Source organism: Schistocerca piceifrons, unplaced genomic scaffold (genome assembly GCF_021461385.2).
Source record: "Schistocerca piceifrons isolate TAMUIC-IGC-003096 unplaced genomic scaffold, iqSchPice1.1 HiC_scaffold_39, whole genome shotgun sequence".
Classification (NCBI taxonomy): domain Eukaryota; kingdom Metazoa; phylum Arthropoda; class Insecta; order Orthoptera; family Acrididae; genus Schistocerca; species Schistocerca piceifrons.
In genome coordinates this window covers 47,274-60,187 of record NW_025728614.1, presented here as the reverse complement: position 1 = coordinate 60,187, position 12,914 = coordinate 47,274, and the positions used below count along the sequence as shown (strand labels likewise).

The window sequence follows — 12,914 nt, the reverse complement described above, 5'->3', positions numbered from 1 at the left end:
TCGGCTGACGCGAGAGCTGACGCCTCTCAAATCGGCCTATATCAAAACGACAAGCACGAGAAACGACTGAGAGAGGTAAGGAGAGGCGAGGCGATGGACACACAGCACGCCCCCTTCATTTCACGGTGGCGTCTCCCTGACCGAATCGGGCTGTAGCTCCGAAAAGAAAGGAGAAACAAAAATAGGAAGTAAAAGTGCCAATAGCGCCCTGTGTTCCCATGCGCTCACCCGCCCAAGTACTGACAAGGGCCAAAGTTGTTACGCATCGGCAATCGGACATTTTCTTTCATTTTCTCTTTATCGGTTGAGAACCAGTGTATTCAAGATATTATGGCCATTGCCGAGTGAATGCTGTAGCGCTCCCCGACGAGTCGGGTTCGGATCCTCTATCAACTTCCACGCAGGGTGATGATCTTTTGGTCACCACACTCGCCAGCTGAAATCGGCGCCGCCTTTTCGTAGTAGGAAAAGAGTAGTGGCCCGTGGGGGGATCGAACCCACGACCTTCGCGTTATTAGCACGACGCTCTAACCAACTGAGCTAACGGGCCTCGGCAGATGCAGTTGCTCAGCCCTACGCTGGAAACAGGTGGCATGAAGCCGCACACCATTTCTATGGTCGTCGTGTGTCTGCTTCCCTAGTCTATATTCTGCTGACGGTCACGAAACAGTAGCTATATTGCGAGCAGGACGGGAAACGGCCGCTCGGACAGCTCAAACTTGTCACGATTCGTGTGGAAAAAATTCCGTTCCGGTACCGGGAATCGAACCCGGGCCTCCTGGGTGAAAGCCAGGTATCCTAGCCACTAGACCACACCGGATGTGGCCGTTTCGTTCGACCGTTCGTACGGTCGCTTGTCGCATTTCGTGTCGAGTGCCGCGTCGGCGCCCCCCCTCTCTTTGCGAGCATCTGTGCACATACTGACTGGCAAGGCGCGCACCTCAAACGTCGCAGAGCAATGCTTTTGGCTTCATGCTCTGCTGGGAGAAGAGGAAAAGGGAAGCTGTAAGTAGCAATAACAGGAAGTAAACATTTTCCCGCTGAAGCGTTGAAACGCTGTGGATAACAAACAAGAAATACGTTGGCGCCCTAGCAACAGCACCACCATGTCACAGAAAATTAAATGCCCCGGGTGAGGATCGAACTCACGACCTTAAGATTATGAGACTTACGCGCTGCCTACTGCGCTACCGAGGCACGGGTGCACCGCTTGTCCTGGAAACTGGGTAAACACCTTACCCAATATTAGACGTAGAGACACTGTACTTCCTGGATAACGTGTTCTGTTGCTACACGTGCACTGCCGGCCCAGTTGATTGCGGTGCTGCTGCAGCTGTTGCAACGATAGGCAGCACTCCTTGTCGTTGAAGTTCAGTGCCTCGGAGGCACCCGGACCCAGCAACTTGTGAGGCCAGGCCGACGCTAGTCTGTAGAACATGATGCGAGCGTCCTAGTGGGGACCCGCGAGTGCTGCGTTCTCGGTCCTTCTCAAGGGAAATCCAGCTACACATTCTTGTGGATCGTGCATCTCAAGCGCTCAAGCCACGCGGCAGCATTATCGCGGGAAAAGCAAAATGATGCATCGGCCGGGAATCGAACCCGGGCCGCCCGCGTGGCAGGCGAGCATTCTACCACTGAACCACCGATGCTCGGGCCAGCGGTAACTTGACGCTGCTTGCCGAGCAGATGTCTCAAGGGAAAGTGGGACTGCCGTCAAGCGCCGTAGCATTCTGTGGAAAAGATGCTGCAGACGCTGAATCCTGCACTGCACTGCTCTGCTTAAAAATGCCGCCAGAACGCGGTCCTCTGCGTACTCTTGCGTTGCCGGCGCCCAACTCTTGCCAAAGGATGCGAAATGTGCGCGGATACGCTGTCCGAATGCGTCTGGATGTGCTCCCCTAGCCTGCCTCGAAATGCGCCTGCCAGGTACGATCACCTTCGGCCGCTGCCGACTGGCGGGAAGCCGACACAGCGCGGACGCGCGGCGCTCGCTTGTGCGGTGGTGGTGTAATGGTCAGCATAGTTGCGTTCCAAGCAGTTGATCCGGGTTCGATTCCCGGCCACCGCAGCAGGCTTTTAATTTCGCGTATGAGTACTTTTGCCACGCGCTCTTAAATTATTGTTTTTTCGCCCTCTTACTCGCTGCATACCAGCCCTTAGTGTGTCTCGACTTGTCTCGACTTTGCTCGGCTGACGCGAGAGCTGACGCTCTCAAATCGGCCTATATCAAAACGACAAGCACGAGAAACGACTGAGAGAGGTAAGGAGAGGCGAGGCGATGGACACACAGCACGCCCCCTTCATTTCACGGTGGCGTCTCCCTGACCGAATCGGGCTGTAGCTCCGAAAAGAAAGGAGAAACAAAAATAGGAAGTAAAAGTGCCAATAGCGCCCTGTGTTCCCATGCGCTCACCCGCCCAAGTACTGACAAGGGCCAAAGTTGTTACGCATCGGCAATCGGACATTTTCTTTCATTTTTCTCTTTATCGGTTGAGAACCAGTGTATTCAAGATATTATGGCCATTGCCGAGTGAATGCTGTAGCGCTCCCCGACGAGTCGGGTTCGGATCCTCTATCAACTTCCACGCAGGGTGATGATCTTTTGGTCACCACACTCGCCAGCTGAAATCGGCGCCGCCTTTTCGTAGTAGGAAAAGAGTAGTGGCCCGTGGGGGGATCGAACCCACGACCTTCGCGTTATTAGCACGACGCTCTAACCAACTGAGCTAACGGGCCTCGGCAGATGCAGTTGCTCAGCCCTACGCTGGAAACAGGTGGCATGAAGCCGCACACCATTTCTATGGTCGTCGTGTGTCTGCTTCCCTAGTCTATATTCTGCTGACGGTCACGAAACAGTAGCTATATTGCGAGCAGGACGGGAAACGGCCGCTCGGACAGCTCAAACTTGTCACGATTCGTGTGGAAAAAATTCCGTTCCGGTACCGGGAATCGAACCCGGGCCTCCTGGGTGAAAGCCAGGTATCCTAGCCACTAGACCACACCGGATGTGGCCGTTTCGTTCGACCGTTCGTACGGTCGCTTGTCGCATTTCGTGTCGAGTGCCGCGTCGGCGCCCCCCTCTCTTTGCGAGCATCTGTGCACATACTGACTGGCAAGGCGCGCACCTCAAACGTCGCAGAGCAATGCTTTTGGCTTCATGCTCTGCTGGGAGAAGAGGAAAAGGGAAGCTGTAAGTAGCAATAACAGGAAGTAAACATTTTCCCGCTGAAAGCGTTGAAACGCTGTGGATAACAAACAAGAAATACGTTGGCGCCCTAGCAACAGCACCACCATGTCACAGAAAATTAAATGCCCCGGGTGAGGATCGAACTCACGACCTTAAGATTATGAGACTTACGCGCTGCCTACTGCGCTACCGAGGCACGGGTGCACCGCTTGTCCTGGAAACTGGGTAAACACCTTACCCAATATTAGACGTAGAGACACTGTACTTCCTGGATAACGTGTTCTGTTGCTACACGTGCACTGCCGGCCCAGTTGATTGCGGTGCTGCTGCAGCTGTTGCAACGATAGGCAGCACTCCTTGTCGTTGAAGTTCAGTGCCTCGGAGGCACCCGGACCCAGCAACTTGTGAGGCCAGGCCGACGCTAGTCTGTAGAACATGATGCGAGCGTCCTAGTGGGGACCCGCGAGTGCTGCGTTCTCGGTCCTTCTCAAGGGAAATCCAGCTACACATTCTTGTGGATCGTGCATCTCAAGCGCTCAAGCCACGCGGCAGCATTATCGCGGGAAAAGCAAAATGATGCATCGGCCGGGAATCGAACCCGGGCCGCCCGCGTGGCAGGCGAGCATTCTACCACTGAACCACCGATGCTCGGGCCAGCGGTAACTTGACGCTGCTTGCCGAGCAGATGTCTCAAGGGAAAGTGGGACTGCCGTCAAGCGCCGTAGCATTCTGTGGAAAAGATGCTGCAGACGCTGAATCCTGCACTGCACTGCTCTGCTTAAAAATGCCGCCAGAACGCGGTCCTCTGCGTACTCTTGCGTTGCCGGCGCCCAACTCTTGCCAAAGGATGCGAAATGTGCGCGGATACGCTGTCCGAATGCGTCTGGATGTGCTCCCCTAGCCTGCCTCGAAATGCGCCTGCCAGGTACGATCACCTTCGGCCGCTGCCGACTGGCGGGAAGCCGACACAGCGCGGACGCGCGGCGCTCGCTTGTGCGGTGGTGGTGTAATGGTCAGCATAGTTGCGTTCCAAGCAGTTGATCCGGGTTCGATTCCCGGCCACCGCAGCAGGCTTTTAATTTCGCGTATGAGTACTTTTGCCACGCGCTCTTAAATTATTGTTTTTTCGCCCTCTTACTCGCTGCATACCAGCCCTTAGTGTGTCTCGACTTGTCTCGACTTTGCTCGGCTGACGCGAGAGCTGACGCTCTCAAATCGGCCTATATCAAAACGACAAGCACGAGAAACGACTGAGAGAGGTAAGGAGAGGCGAGGCGATGGACACACAGCACGCCCCCTTCATTTCACGGTGGCGTCTCCCTGACCGAATCGGGCTGTAGCTCCGAAAAGAAAGGAGAAACAAAAATAGGAAGTAAAAGTGCCAATAGCGCCCTGTGTTCCCATGCGCTCACCCGCCCAAGTACTGACAAGGGCCAAAGTTGTTACGCATCGGCAATCGGACATTTTCTTTCATTTTCTCTTTATCGGTTGAGAACCAGTGTATTCAAGATATTATGGCCATTGCCGAGTGAATGCTGTAGCGCTCCCCGACGAGTCGGGTTCGGATCCTCTATCAACTTCCACGCAGGGTGATGATCTTTTGGTCACCACACTCGCCAGCTGAAATCGGCGCCGCCTTTTCGTAGTAGGAAAAGAGTAGTGGCCCGTGGGGGGATCGAACCCACGACCTTCGCGTTATTAGCACGACGCTCTAACCAACTGAGCTAACGGGCCTCGGCAGATGCAGTTGCTCAGCCCTACGCTGGAAACAGGTGGCATGAAGCCGCACACCATTTCTATGGTCGTCGTGTGTCTGCTTCCCTAGTCTATATTCTGCTGACGGTCACGAAACAGTAGCTATATTGCGAGCAGGACGGGAAACGGGCCGCTCGGACAGCTCAAACTTGTCACGATTCGTGTGGAAAAAATTCCGTTCCGGTACCGGGAATCGAACCCGGGCCTCCTGGGTGAAAGCCAGGTATCCTAGCCACTAGACCACACCGGATGTGGCCGGTTTCGTTCGACCGTTCGTACGGTCGCTTGTCGCATTTCGTGTCGAGTGCCGCGTCGGCGCCCCCCTCTCTTTGCGAGCATCTGTGCACATACTGACTGGCAAGGCGCGCACCTCAAACGTCGCAGAGCAATGCTTTTGGCTTCATGCTCTGCTGGGAGAAGAGGAAAAGGGAAGCTGTAAGTAGCAATAACAGGAAGTAAACATTTTCCCGCTGAAGCGTTGAAACGCTGTGGATAACAAACAAGAAATACGTTGGCGCCCTAGCAACAGCACCACCATGTCACAGAAAATTAAATGCCCCGGGTGAGGATCGAACTCACGACCTTAAGATTATGAGACTTACGCGCTGCCTACTGCGCTACCGAGGCACGGGTGCACCGCTTGTCCTGGAAACTGGGTAAACACCTTACCCAATATTAGACGTAGAGACACTGTACTTCCTGGATAACGTGTTCTGTTGCTACACGTGCACTGCCGGCCCAGTTGATTGCGGTGCTGCTGCAGCTGTTGCAACGATAGGCAGCACTCCTTGTCGTTGAAGTTCAGTGCCTCGGAGGCACCCGGACCCAGCAACTTGTGAGGCCAGGCCGACGCTAGTCTGTAGAACATGATGCGAGCGTCCTAGTGGGGACCCGCGAGTGCTGCGTTCTCGGTCCTTCTCAAGGGAAATCCAGCTACACATTCTTGTGGATCGTGCATCTCAAGCGCTCAAGCCACGCGGCAGCATTATCGCGGGAAAAGCAAAATGATGCATCGGCCGGGAATCGAACCCGGGCCGCCCGCGTGGCAGGCGAGCATTCTACCACTGAACCACCGATGCTCGGGCCAGCGGTAACTTGACGCTGCTTGCCGAGCAGATGTCTCAAGGAAAGTGGGACTGCCGTCAAGCGCCGTAGCATTCTGTGGAAAAGATGCTGCAGACGCTGAATCCTGCACTGCACTGCTCTGCTTAAAAATGCCGCCAGAACGCGGTCCTCTGCGTACTCTTGCGTTGCCGGCGCCCAACTCTTGCCAAAGGATGCGAAATGTGCGCGGATACGCTGTCCGAATGCGTCTGGATGTGCTCCCCTAGCCTGCCTCGAAATGCGCCTGCCAGGTACGATCACCTTCGGCCGCTGCCGACTGGCGGGAAGCCGACACAGCGCGGACGCGCGGCGCTCGCTTGTGCGGTGGTGGTGTAATGGTCAGCATAGTTGCGTTCCAAGCAGTTGATCCGGGTTCGATTCCCGGCCACCGCAGCAGGCTTTTAATTTCGCGTATGAGTACTTTTGCCACGCGCTCTTAAATTATTGTTTTTTCGCCCTCTTACTCGCTGCATACCAGCCCTTAGTGTGTCTCGACTTGTCTCGACTTTGCTCGGCTGACGCGAGAGCTGACGCTCTCAAATCGGCCTATATCAAAACGACAAGCACGAGAAACGACTGAGAGAGGTAAGGAGAGGCGAGGCGATGGACACACAGCACGCCCCCTTCATTTCACGGTGGCGTCTCCCTGACCGAATCGGGCTGTAGCTCCGAAAAGAAAGGAGAAACAAAAATAGGAAGTAAAAGTGCCAATAGCGCCCTGTGTTCCCATGCGCTCACCCGCCCAAGTACTGACAAGGGCCAAAGTTGTTACGCATCGGCAATCGGACATTTTCTTTCATTTTCTCTTTATCGGTTGAGAACCAGTGTATTCAAGATATTATGGCCATTGCCGAGTGAATGCTGTAGCGCTCCCCGACGAGTCGGGTTCGGATCCTCTATCAACTTCCACGCAGGGTGATGATCTTTTGGTCACCACACTCGCCAGCTGAAATCGGCGCCGCCTTTTCGTAGTAGGAAAAGAGTAGTGGCCCGTGGGGGGATCGAACCCACGACCTTCGCGTTATTAGCACGACGCTCTAACCAACTGAGCTAACGGGCCTCGGCAGATGCAGTTGCTCAGCCCTACGCTGGAAACAGGTGGCATGAAGCCGCACACCATTTCTATGGTCGTCGTGTGTCTGCTTCCCTAGTCTATATTCTGCTGACGGTCACGAAACAGTAGCTATATTGCGAGCAGGACGGGAAACGGCCGCTCGGACAGCTCAAACTTGTCACGATTCGTGTGGAAAAAATTCCGTTCCGGTACCGGGAATCGAACCCGGGCCTCCTGGGTGAAAGCCAGGTATCCTAGCCACTAGACCACACCGGATGTGGCCGTTTCGTTCGACCGTTCGTACGGTCGCTTGTCGCATTTCGTGTCGAGTGCCGCGTCGGCGCCCCCCTCTCTTTGCGAGCATCTGTGCACATACTGACTGGCAAGGCGCGCACCTCAAACGTCGCAGAGCAATGCTTTTGGCTTCATGCTCTGCTGGGAGAAGAGGAAAAGGGAAGCTGTAAGTAGCAATAACAGGAAGTAAACATTTTCCCGCTGAAGCGTTGAAACGCTGTGGATAACAAACAAGAAATACGTTGGCGCCCTAGCAACAGCACCACCATGTCACAGAAAATTAAATGCCCGGGTGAGGATCGAACTCACGACCTTAAGATTATGAGACTTACGCGCTGCCTACTGCGCTACCGAGGCACGGGTGCACCGCTTGTCCTGGAAACTGGGTAAACACCTTACCCAATATTAGACGTAGAGACACTGTACTTCCTGGATAACGTGTTCTGTTGCTACACGTGCACTGCCGGCCCAGTTGATTGCGGTGCTGCTGCAGCTGTTGCAACGATAGGCAGCACTCCTTGTCGTTGAAGTTCAGTGCCTCGGAGGCACCCGGACCCAGCAACTTGTGAGGCCAGGCCGACGCTAGTCTGTAGAACATGATGCGAGCGTCCTAGTGGGGACCCGCGAGTGCTGCGTTCTCGGTCCTTCTCAAGGGAAATCCAGCTACACATTCTTGTGGATCGTGCATCTCAAGCGCTCAAGCCACGCGGCAGCATTATCGCGGGAAAAGCAAAATGATGCATCGGCCGGGAATCGAACCCGGGCCGCCCGCGTGGCAGGCGAGCATTCTACCACTGAACCACCGATGCTCGGGCCAGCGGTAACTTGACGCTGCTTGCCGAGCAGATGTCTCAAGGGAAAGTGGGACTGCCGTCAAGCGCCGTAGCATTCTGTGGAAAAGATGCTGCAGACGCTGAATCCTGCACTGCACTGCTCTGCTTAAAAATGCCGCCAGAACGCGGTCCTCTGCGTACTCTTGCGTTGCCGGCGCCCAACTCTTGCCAAAGGATGCGAAATGTGCGCGGATACGCTGTCCGAATGCGTCTGGATGTGCTCCCCTAGCCTGCCTCGAAATGCGCCTGCCAGGTACGATCACCTTCGGCCGCTGCCGACTGGCGGGAAGCCGACACAGCGCGGACGCGCGGCGCTCGCTTGTGCGGTGGTGGTGTAATGGTCAGCATAGTTGCGTTCCAAGCAGTTGATCCGGGTTCGATTCCCGGCCACCGCAGCAGGCTTTTAATTTCGCGTATGAGTACTTTTGCCACGCGCTCTTAAATTATTGTTTTTTCGCCCTCTTACTCGCTGCATACCAGCCCTTAGTGTGTCTCGACTTGTCTCGACTTTGCTCGGCTGACGCGAGAGCTGACGCTCTCAAATCGGCCTATATCAAAACGACAAGCACGAGAAACGACTGAGAGAGGTAAGGAGAGGCGAGGCGATGGACACACAGCACGCCCCCTTCATTTCACGGTGGCGTCTCCCTGACCGAATCGGGCTGTAGCTCCGAAAAGAAAGGAGAAACAAAAATAGGAAGTAAAAGTGCCAATAGCGCCCTGTGTTCCCATGCGCTCACCCGCCCAAGTACTGACAAGGGCCAAAGTTGTTACGCATCGGCAATCGGACATTTTCTTTCATTTTCTCTTTATCGGTTGAGAACCAGTGTATTCAAGATATTATGGCCATTGCCGAGTGAATGCTGTAGCGCTCCCCGACGAGTCGGGTTCGGATCCTCTATCAACTTCCACGCAGGGTGATGATCTTTTGGTCACCACACTCGCCAGCTGAAATCGGCGCCGCCTTTTCGTAGTAGGAAAAGAGTAGTGGCCCGTGGGGGGATCGAACCCACGACCTTCGCGTTATTAGCACGACGCTCTAACCAACTGAGCTAACGGGCCTCGGCAGATGCAGTTGCTCAGCCCTACGCTGGAAACAGGTGGCATGAAGCCGCACACCATTTCTATGGTCGTCGTGTGTCTGCTTCCCTAGTCTATATTCTGCTGACGGTCACGAAACAGTAGCTATATTGCGAGCAGGACGGGAAACGGCCGCTCGGACAGCTCAAACTTGTCACGATTCGTGTGGAAAAAATTCCGTTCCGGTACCGGGAATCGAACCCGGGCCTCCTGGGTGAAAGCCAGGTATCCTAGCCACTAGACCACACCGGATGTGGCCGTTTCGTTCGACCGTTCGTACGGTCGCTTGTCGCATTTCGTGTCGAGTGCCGCGTCGGCGCCCCCCTCTCTTTGCGAGCATCTGTGCACATACTGACTGGCAAGGCGCGCACCTCAAACGTCGCAGAGCAATGCTTTTGGCTTCATGCTCTGCTGGGAGAAGAGGAAAAGGGAAGCTGTAAGTAGCAATAACAGGAAGTAAACATTTTCCCGCTGAAGCGTTGAAACGCTGTGGATAACAAACAAGAAATACGTTGGCGCCCTAGCAACAGCACCACCATGTCACAGAAAATTAAATGCCCCGGGTGAGGATCGAACTCACGACCTTAAGATTATGAGACTTACGCGCTGCCTACTGCGCTACCGAGGCACGGGTGCACCGCTTGTCCTGGAAACTGGGTAAACACCTTACCCAATATTAGACGTAGAGACACTGTACTTCCTGGATAACGTGTTCTGTTGCTACACGTGCACTGCCGGCCCAGTTGATTGCGGTGCTGCTGCAGCTGTTGCAACGATAGGCAGCACTCCTTGTCGTTGAAGTTCAGTGCCTCGGAGGCACCCGGACCCAGCAACTTGTGAGGCCAGGCCGACGCTAGTCTGTAGAACATGATGCGAGCGTCCTAGTGGGGACCCGCGAGTGCTGCGTTCTCGGTCCTTCTCAAGGGAAATCCAGCTACACATTCTTGTGGATCGTGCATCTCAAGCGCTCAAGCCACGCGGCAGCATTATCGCGGGAAAAGCAAAATGATGCATCGGCCGGGAATCGAACCCGGGCCGCCCGCGTGGCAGGCGAGCATTCTACCACTGAACCACCGATGCTCGGGCCAGCGGTAACTTGACGCTGCTTGCCGAGCAGATGTCTCAAGGGAAAGTGGGACTGCCGTCAAGCGCCGTAGCATTCTGTGGAAAAGATGCTGCAGACGCTGAATCCTGCACTGCACTGCTCTGCTTAAAAATGCCGCCAGAACGCGGTCCTCTGCGTACTCTTGCGTTGCCGGCGCCCAACTCTTGCCAAAGGATGCGAAATGTGCGCGGATACGCTGTCCGAATGCGTCTGGATGTGCTCCCCTAGCCTGCCTCGAAATGCGCCTGCCAGGTACGATCACCTTCGGCCGCTGCCGACTGGCGGGAAGCCGACACAGCGCGGACGCGCGGCGCTCGCTTGTGCGGTGGTGGTGTAATGGTCAGCATAGTTGCGTTCCAAGCAGTTGATCCGGGTTCGATTCCCGGCCACCGCAGCAGGCTTTTAATTTCGCGTATGAGTACTTTTGCCACGCGCTCTTAAATTATTGTTTTTTCGCCCTCTTACTCGCTGCATACCAGCCCTTAGTGTGTCTCGACTTGTCTCGACTTTGCTCGGCTGACGCGAGAGCTGACGCTCTCAAATCGGCCTATATCAAAACGACAAGCACGAGAAACGACTGAGAGAGGTAAGGAGAGGCGAGGCGATGGACACACAGCACGCCCCCTTCATTTCACGGTGGCGTCTCCCTGACCGAATCGGGCTGTAGCTCCGAAAAGAAAGGAGAAACAAAAATAGGAAGTAAAAGTGCCAATAGCGCCCTGTGTTCCCATGCGCTCACCCGCCCAAGTACTGACAAAGGCCAAAGTTGTTACGCATCGGCAATCGGACATTTTCTTTCATTTTCTCTTTATCGGTTGAGAACCAGTGTATTCAAGATATTATGGCCATTGCCGAGTGAATGCTGTAGCGCTCCCCGACGAGTCGGGTTCGGATCCTCTATCAACTTCCACGCAGGGTGATGATCTTTTGGTCACCACACTCGCCAGCTGAAATCGGCGCCGCCTTTTCGTAGTAGGAAAAGAGTAGTGGCCCGTGGGGGGATCGAACCCACGACCTTCGCGTTATTAGCACGACGCTCTAACCAACTGAGCTAACGGGCCTCGGCAGATGCAGTTGCTCAGCCCTACGCTGGAAACAGGTGGCATGAAGCCGCACACCATTTCTATGGTCGTCGTGTGTCTGCTTCCCTAGTCTATATTCTGCTGACGGTCACGAAACAGTAGCTATATTGCGAGCAGGACGGGAAACGGCCGCTCGGACAGCTCAAACTTGTCACGATTCGTGTGGAAAAAATTCCGTTCCGGTACCGGGAATCGAACCCGGGCCTCCTGGGTGAAAGCCAGGTATCCTAGCCACTAGACCACACCGGATGTGGCCGTTTCGTTCGACCGTTCGTACGGTCGCTTGTCGCATTTCGTGTCGAGTGCCGCGTCGGCGCCCCCCTCTCTTTGCGAGCATCTGTGCACATACTGACTGGCAAGGCGCGCACCTCAAACGTCGCAGAGCAATGCTTTTGGCTTCATGCTCTGCTGGGAGAAGAGGAAAAGGGAAGCTGTAAGTAGCAATAACAGGAAGTAAACATTTTCCCGCTGAAGCGTTGAAACGCTGTGGATAACAAACAAGAAATACGTTGGCGCCCTAGCAACAGCACCACCATGTCACAGAAAATTAAATGCCCCGGGTGAGGATCGAACTCACGACCTTAAGATTATGAGACTTACGCGCTGCCTACTGCGCTACCGAGGCACGGGTGCACCGCTTGTCCTGGAAACTGGGTAAACACCTTACCCAATATTAGACGTAGAGACACTGTACTTCCTGGATAACGTGTTCTGTTGCTACACGTGCACTGCCGGCCCAGTTGATTGCGGTGCTGCTGCAGCTGTTGCAACGATAGGCAGCACTCCTTGTCGTTGAAGTTCAGTGCCTCGGAGGCACCCGGACCCAGCAACTTGTGAGGCCAGGCCGACGCTAGTCTGTAGAACATGATGCGAGCGTCCTAGTGGGGACCCGCGAGTGCTGCGTTCTCGGTCCTTCTCAAGGGAAATCCAGCTACACATTCTTGTGGATCGTGCATCTCAAGCGCTCAAGCCACGCGGCAGCATTATCGCGGGAAAAGCAAAATGATGCATCGGCCGGGAATCGAACCCGGGCCGCCCGCGTGGCAGGCGAGCATTCTACCACTGAACCACCGATGCTCGGGCCAGCGGTAACTTGACGCTGCTTGCCGAGCAGATGTCTCAAGGGAAAGTGGGACTGCCGTCAAGCGCCGTAGCATTCTGTGGAAAAGATGCTGCAGACGCTGAATCCTGCACTGCACTGCTCTGCTTAAAAATGCCGCCAGAACGCGGTCCTCTGCGTACTCTTGCGTTGCCGGCGCCCAACTCTTGCCAAAGGATGCGAAATGTGCGCGGATACGCTGTCCGAATGCGTCTGGATGTGCTCCCCTAGCCTGCCTCGAAATGCGCCTGCCAGGTACGATCACCTTCGGCCGCTGCCGACTGGCGGGAAGCCGACACAGCGCGGACGCGCGGCGCTCGC

At 55.1% G+C, this 12,914-nt stretch overlaps 29 non-coding genes across 29 annotated transcripts; 5 read left to right on the top strand and 24 right to left on the bottom strand.

The window, feature by feature from the left end:
• Positions 1-476: 476 nt before the first annotated feature.
• Positions 477-550, bottom strand: Trnai-aau. Its single transcript has one exon. It is a non-coding gene; the product is annotated as a tRNA-Ile (tRNA).
• Positions 551-748: 198 nt separating this feature from the next.
• Positions 749-820, bottom strand: Trnae-uuc. The gene has a single exon. It is a non-coding gene; the product is annotated as a tRNA-Glu (tRNA).
• A 304-nt stretch (positions 821-1,124) lies between these two features.
• Trnam-cau lies at positions 1,125-1,197 on the bottom strand. Its single transcript has one exon. It is a non-coding gene; the product is annotated as a tRNA-Met (tRNA).
• A 381-nt stretch (positions 1,198-1,578) lies between these two features.
• Positions 1,579-1,649, bottom strand: Trnag-gcc. Its single transcript has one exon. It is a non-coding gene; the product is annotated as a tRNA-Gly (tRNA).
• A 347-nt stretch (positions 1,650-1,996) lies between these two features.
• Positions 1,997-2,068, top strand: Trnag-ucc. Its single transcript has one exon. It is a non-coding gene; the product is annotated as a tRNA-Gly (tRNA).
• A 594-nt stretch (positions 2,069-2,662) lies between these two features.
• On the bottom strand, positions 2,663-2,736 carry Trnai-aau. The gene has a single exon. It is a non-coding gene; the product is annotated as a tRNA-Ile (tRNA).
• A 198-nt stretch (positions 2,737-2,934) lies between these two features.
• On the bottom strand, positions 2,935-3,006 carry Trnae-uuc. The gene has a single exon. It is a non-coding gene; the product is annotated as a tRNA-Glu (tRNA).
• Positions 3,007-3,310: 304 nt separating this feature from the next.
• On the bottom strand, positions 3,311-3,383 carry Trnam-cau. Its single transcript has one exon. It is a non-coding gene; the product is annotated as a tRNA-Met (tRNA).
• Positions 3,384-3,764: 381 nt separating this feature from the next.
• Trnag-gcc lies at positions 3,765-3,835 on the bottom strand. Its single transcript has one exon. It is a non-coding gene; the product is annotated as a tRNA-Gly (tRNA).
• A 347-nt stretch (positions 3,836-4,182) lies between these two features.
• Positions 4,183-4,254, top strand: Trnag-ucc. The gene has a single exon. It is a non-coding gene; the product is annotated as a tRNA-Gly (tRNA).
• Positions 4,255-4,847: 593 nt separating this feature from the next.
• Trnai-aau lies at positions 4,848-4,921 on the bottom strand. Its single transcript has one exon. It is a non-coding gene; the product is annotated as a tRNA-Ile (tRNA).
• A 199-nt stretch (positions 4,922-5,120) lies between these two features.
• Trnae-uuc lies at positions 5,121-5,192 on the bottom strand. The gene has a single exon. It is a non-coding gene; the product is annotated as a tRNA-Glu (tRNA).
• Positions 5,193-5,496: 304 nt separating this feature from the next.
• Trnam-cau lies at positions 5,497-5,569 on the bottom strand. Its single transcript has one exon. It is a non-coding gene; the product is annotated as a tRNA-Met (tRNA).
• Positions 5,570-5,950: 381 nt separating this feature from the next.
• Positions 5,951-6,021, bottom strand: Trnag-gcc. The gene has a single exon. It is a non-coding gene; the product is annotated as a tRNA-Gly (tRNA).
• A 346-nt stretch (positions 6,022-6,367) lies between these two features.
• Positions 6,368-6,439, top strand: Trnag-ucc. The gene has a single exon. It is a non-coding gene; the product is annotated as a tRNA-Gly (tRNA).
• A 593-nt stretch (positions 6,440-7,032) lies between these two features.
• On the bottom strand, positions 7,033-7,106 carry Trnai-aau. The gene has a single exon. It is a non-coding gene; the product is annotated as a tRNA-Ile (tRNA).
• Positions 7,107-7,304: 198 nt separating this feature from the next.
• Positions 7,305-7,376, bottom strand: Trnae-uuc. Its single transcript has one exon. It is a non-coding gene; the product is annotated as a tRNA-Glu (tRNA).
• Positions 7,377-7,678: 302 nt separating this feature from the next.
• On the bottom strand, positions 7,679-7,752 carry Trnam-cau. Its single transcript has one exon. It is a non-coding gene; the product is annotated as a tRNA-Met (tRNA).
• A 380-nt stretch (positions 7,753-8,132) lies between these two features.
• On the bottom strand, positions 8,133-8,203 carry Trnag-gcc. The gene has a single exon. It is a non-coding gene; the product is annotated as a tRNA-Gly (tRNA).
• Positions 8,204-8,550: 347 nt separating this feature from the next.
• On the top strand, positions 8,551-8,622 carry Trnag-ucc. Its single transcript has one exon. It is a non-coding gene; the product is annotated as a tRNA-Gly (tRNA).
• A 593-nt stretch (positions 8,623-9,215) lies between these two features.
• Positions 9,216-9,289, bottom strand: Trnai-aau. Its single transcript has one exon. It is a non-coding gene; the product is annotated as a tRNA-Ile (tRNA).
• A 198-nt stretch (positions 9,290-9,487) lies between these two features.
• On the bottom strand, positions 9,488-9,559 carry Trnae-uuc. The gene has a single exon. It is a non-coding gene; the product is annotated as a tRNA-Glu (tRNA).
• A 303-nt stretch (positions 9,560-9,862) lies between these two features.
• On the bottom strand, positions 9,863-9,935 carry Trnam-cau. Its single transcript has one exon. It is a non-coding gene; the product is annotated as a tRNA-Met (tRNA).
• Positions 9,936-10,316: 381 nt separating this feature from the next.
• Trnag-gcc lies at positions 10,317-10,387 on the bottom strand. The gene has a single exon. It is a non-coding gene; the product is annotated as a tRNA-Gly (tRNA).
• Positions 10,388-10,734: 347 nt separating this feature from the next.
• On the top strand, positions 10,735-10,806 carry Trnag-ucc. The gene has a single exon. It is a non-coding gene; the product is annotated as a tRNA-Gly (tRNA).
• A 593-nt stretch (positions 10,807-11,399) lies between these two features.
• On the bottom strand, positions 11,400-11,473 carry Trnai-aau. Its single transcript has one exon. It is a non-coding gene; the product is annotated as a tRNA-Ile (tRNA).
• Positions 11,474-11,671: 198 nt separating this feature from the next.
• On the bottom strand, positions 11,672-11,743 carry Trnae-uuc. Its single transcript has one exon. It is a non-coding gene; the product is annotated as a tRNA-Glu (tRNA).
• A 303-nt stretch (positions 11,744-12,046) lies between these two features.
• Positions 12,047-12,119, bottom strand: Trnam-cau. The gene has a single exon. It is a non-coding gene; the product is annotated as a tRNA-Met (tRNA).
• A 381-nt stretch (positions 12,120-12,500) lies between these two features.
• Positions 12,501-12,571, bottom strand: Trnag-gcc. Its single transcript has one exon. It is a non-coding gene; the product is annotated as a tRNA-Gly (tRNA).
• Positions 12,572-12,914: the final 343 nt, after the last annotated feature.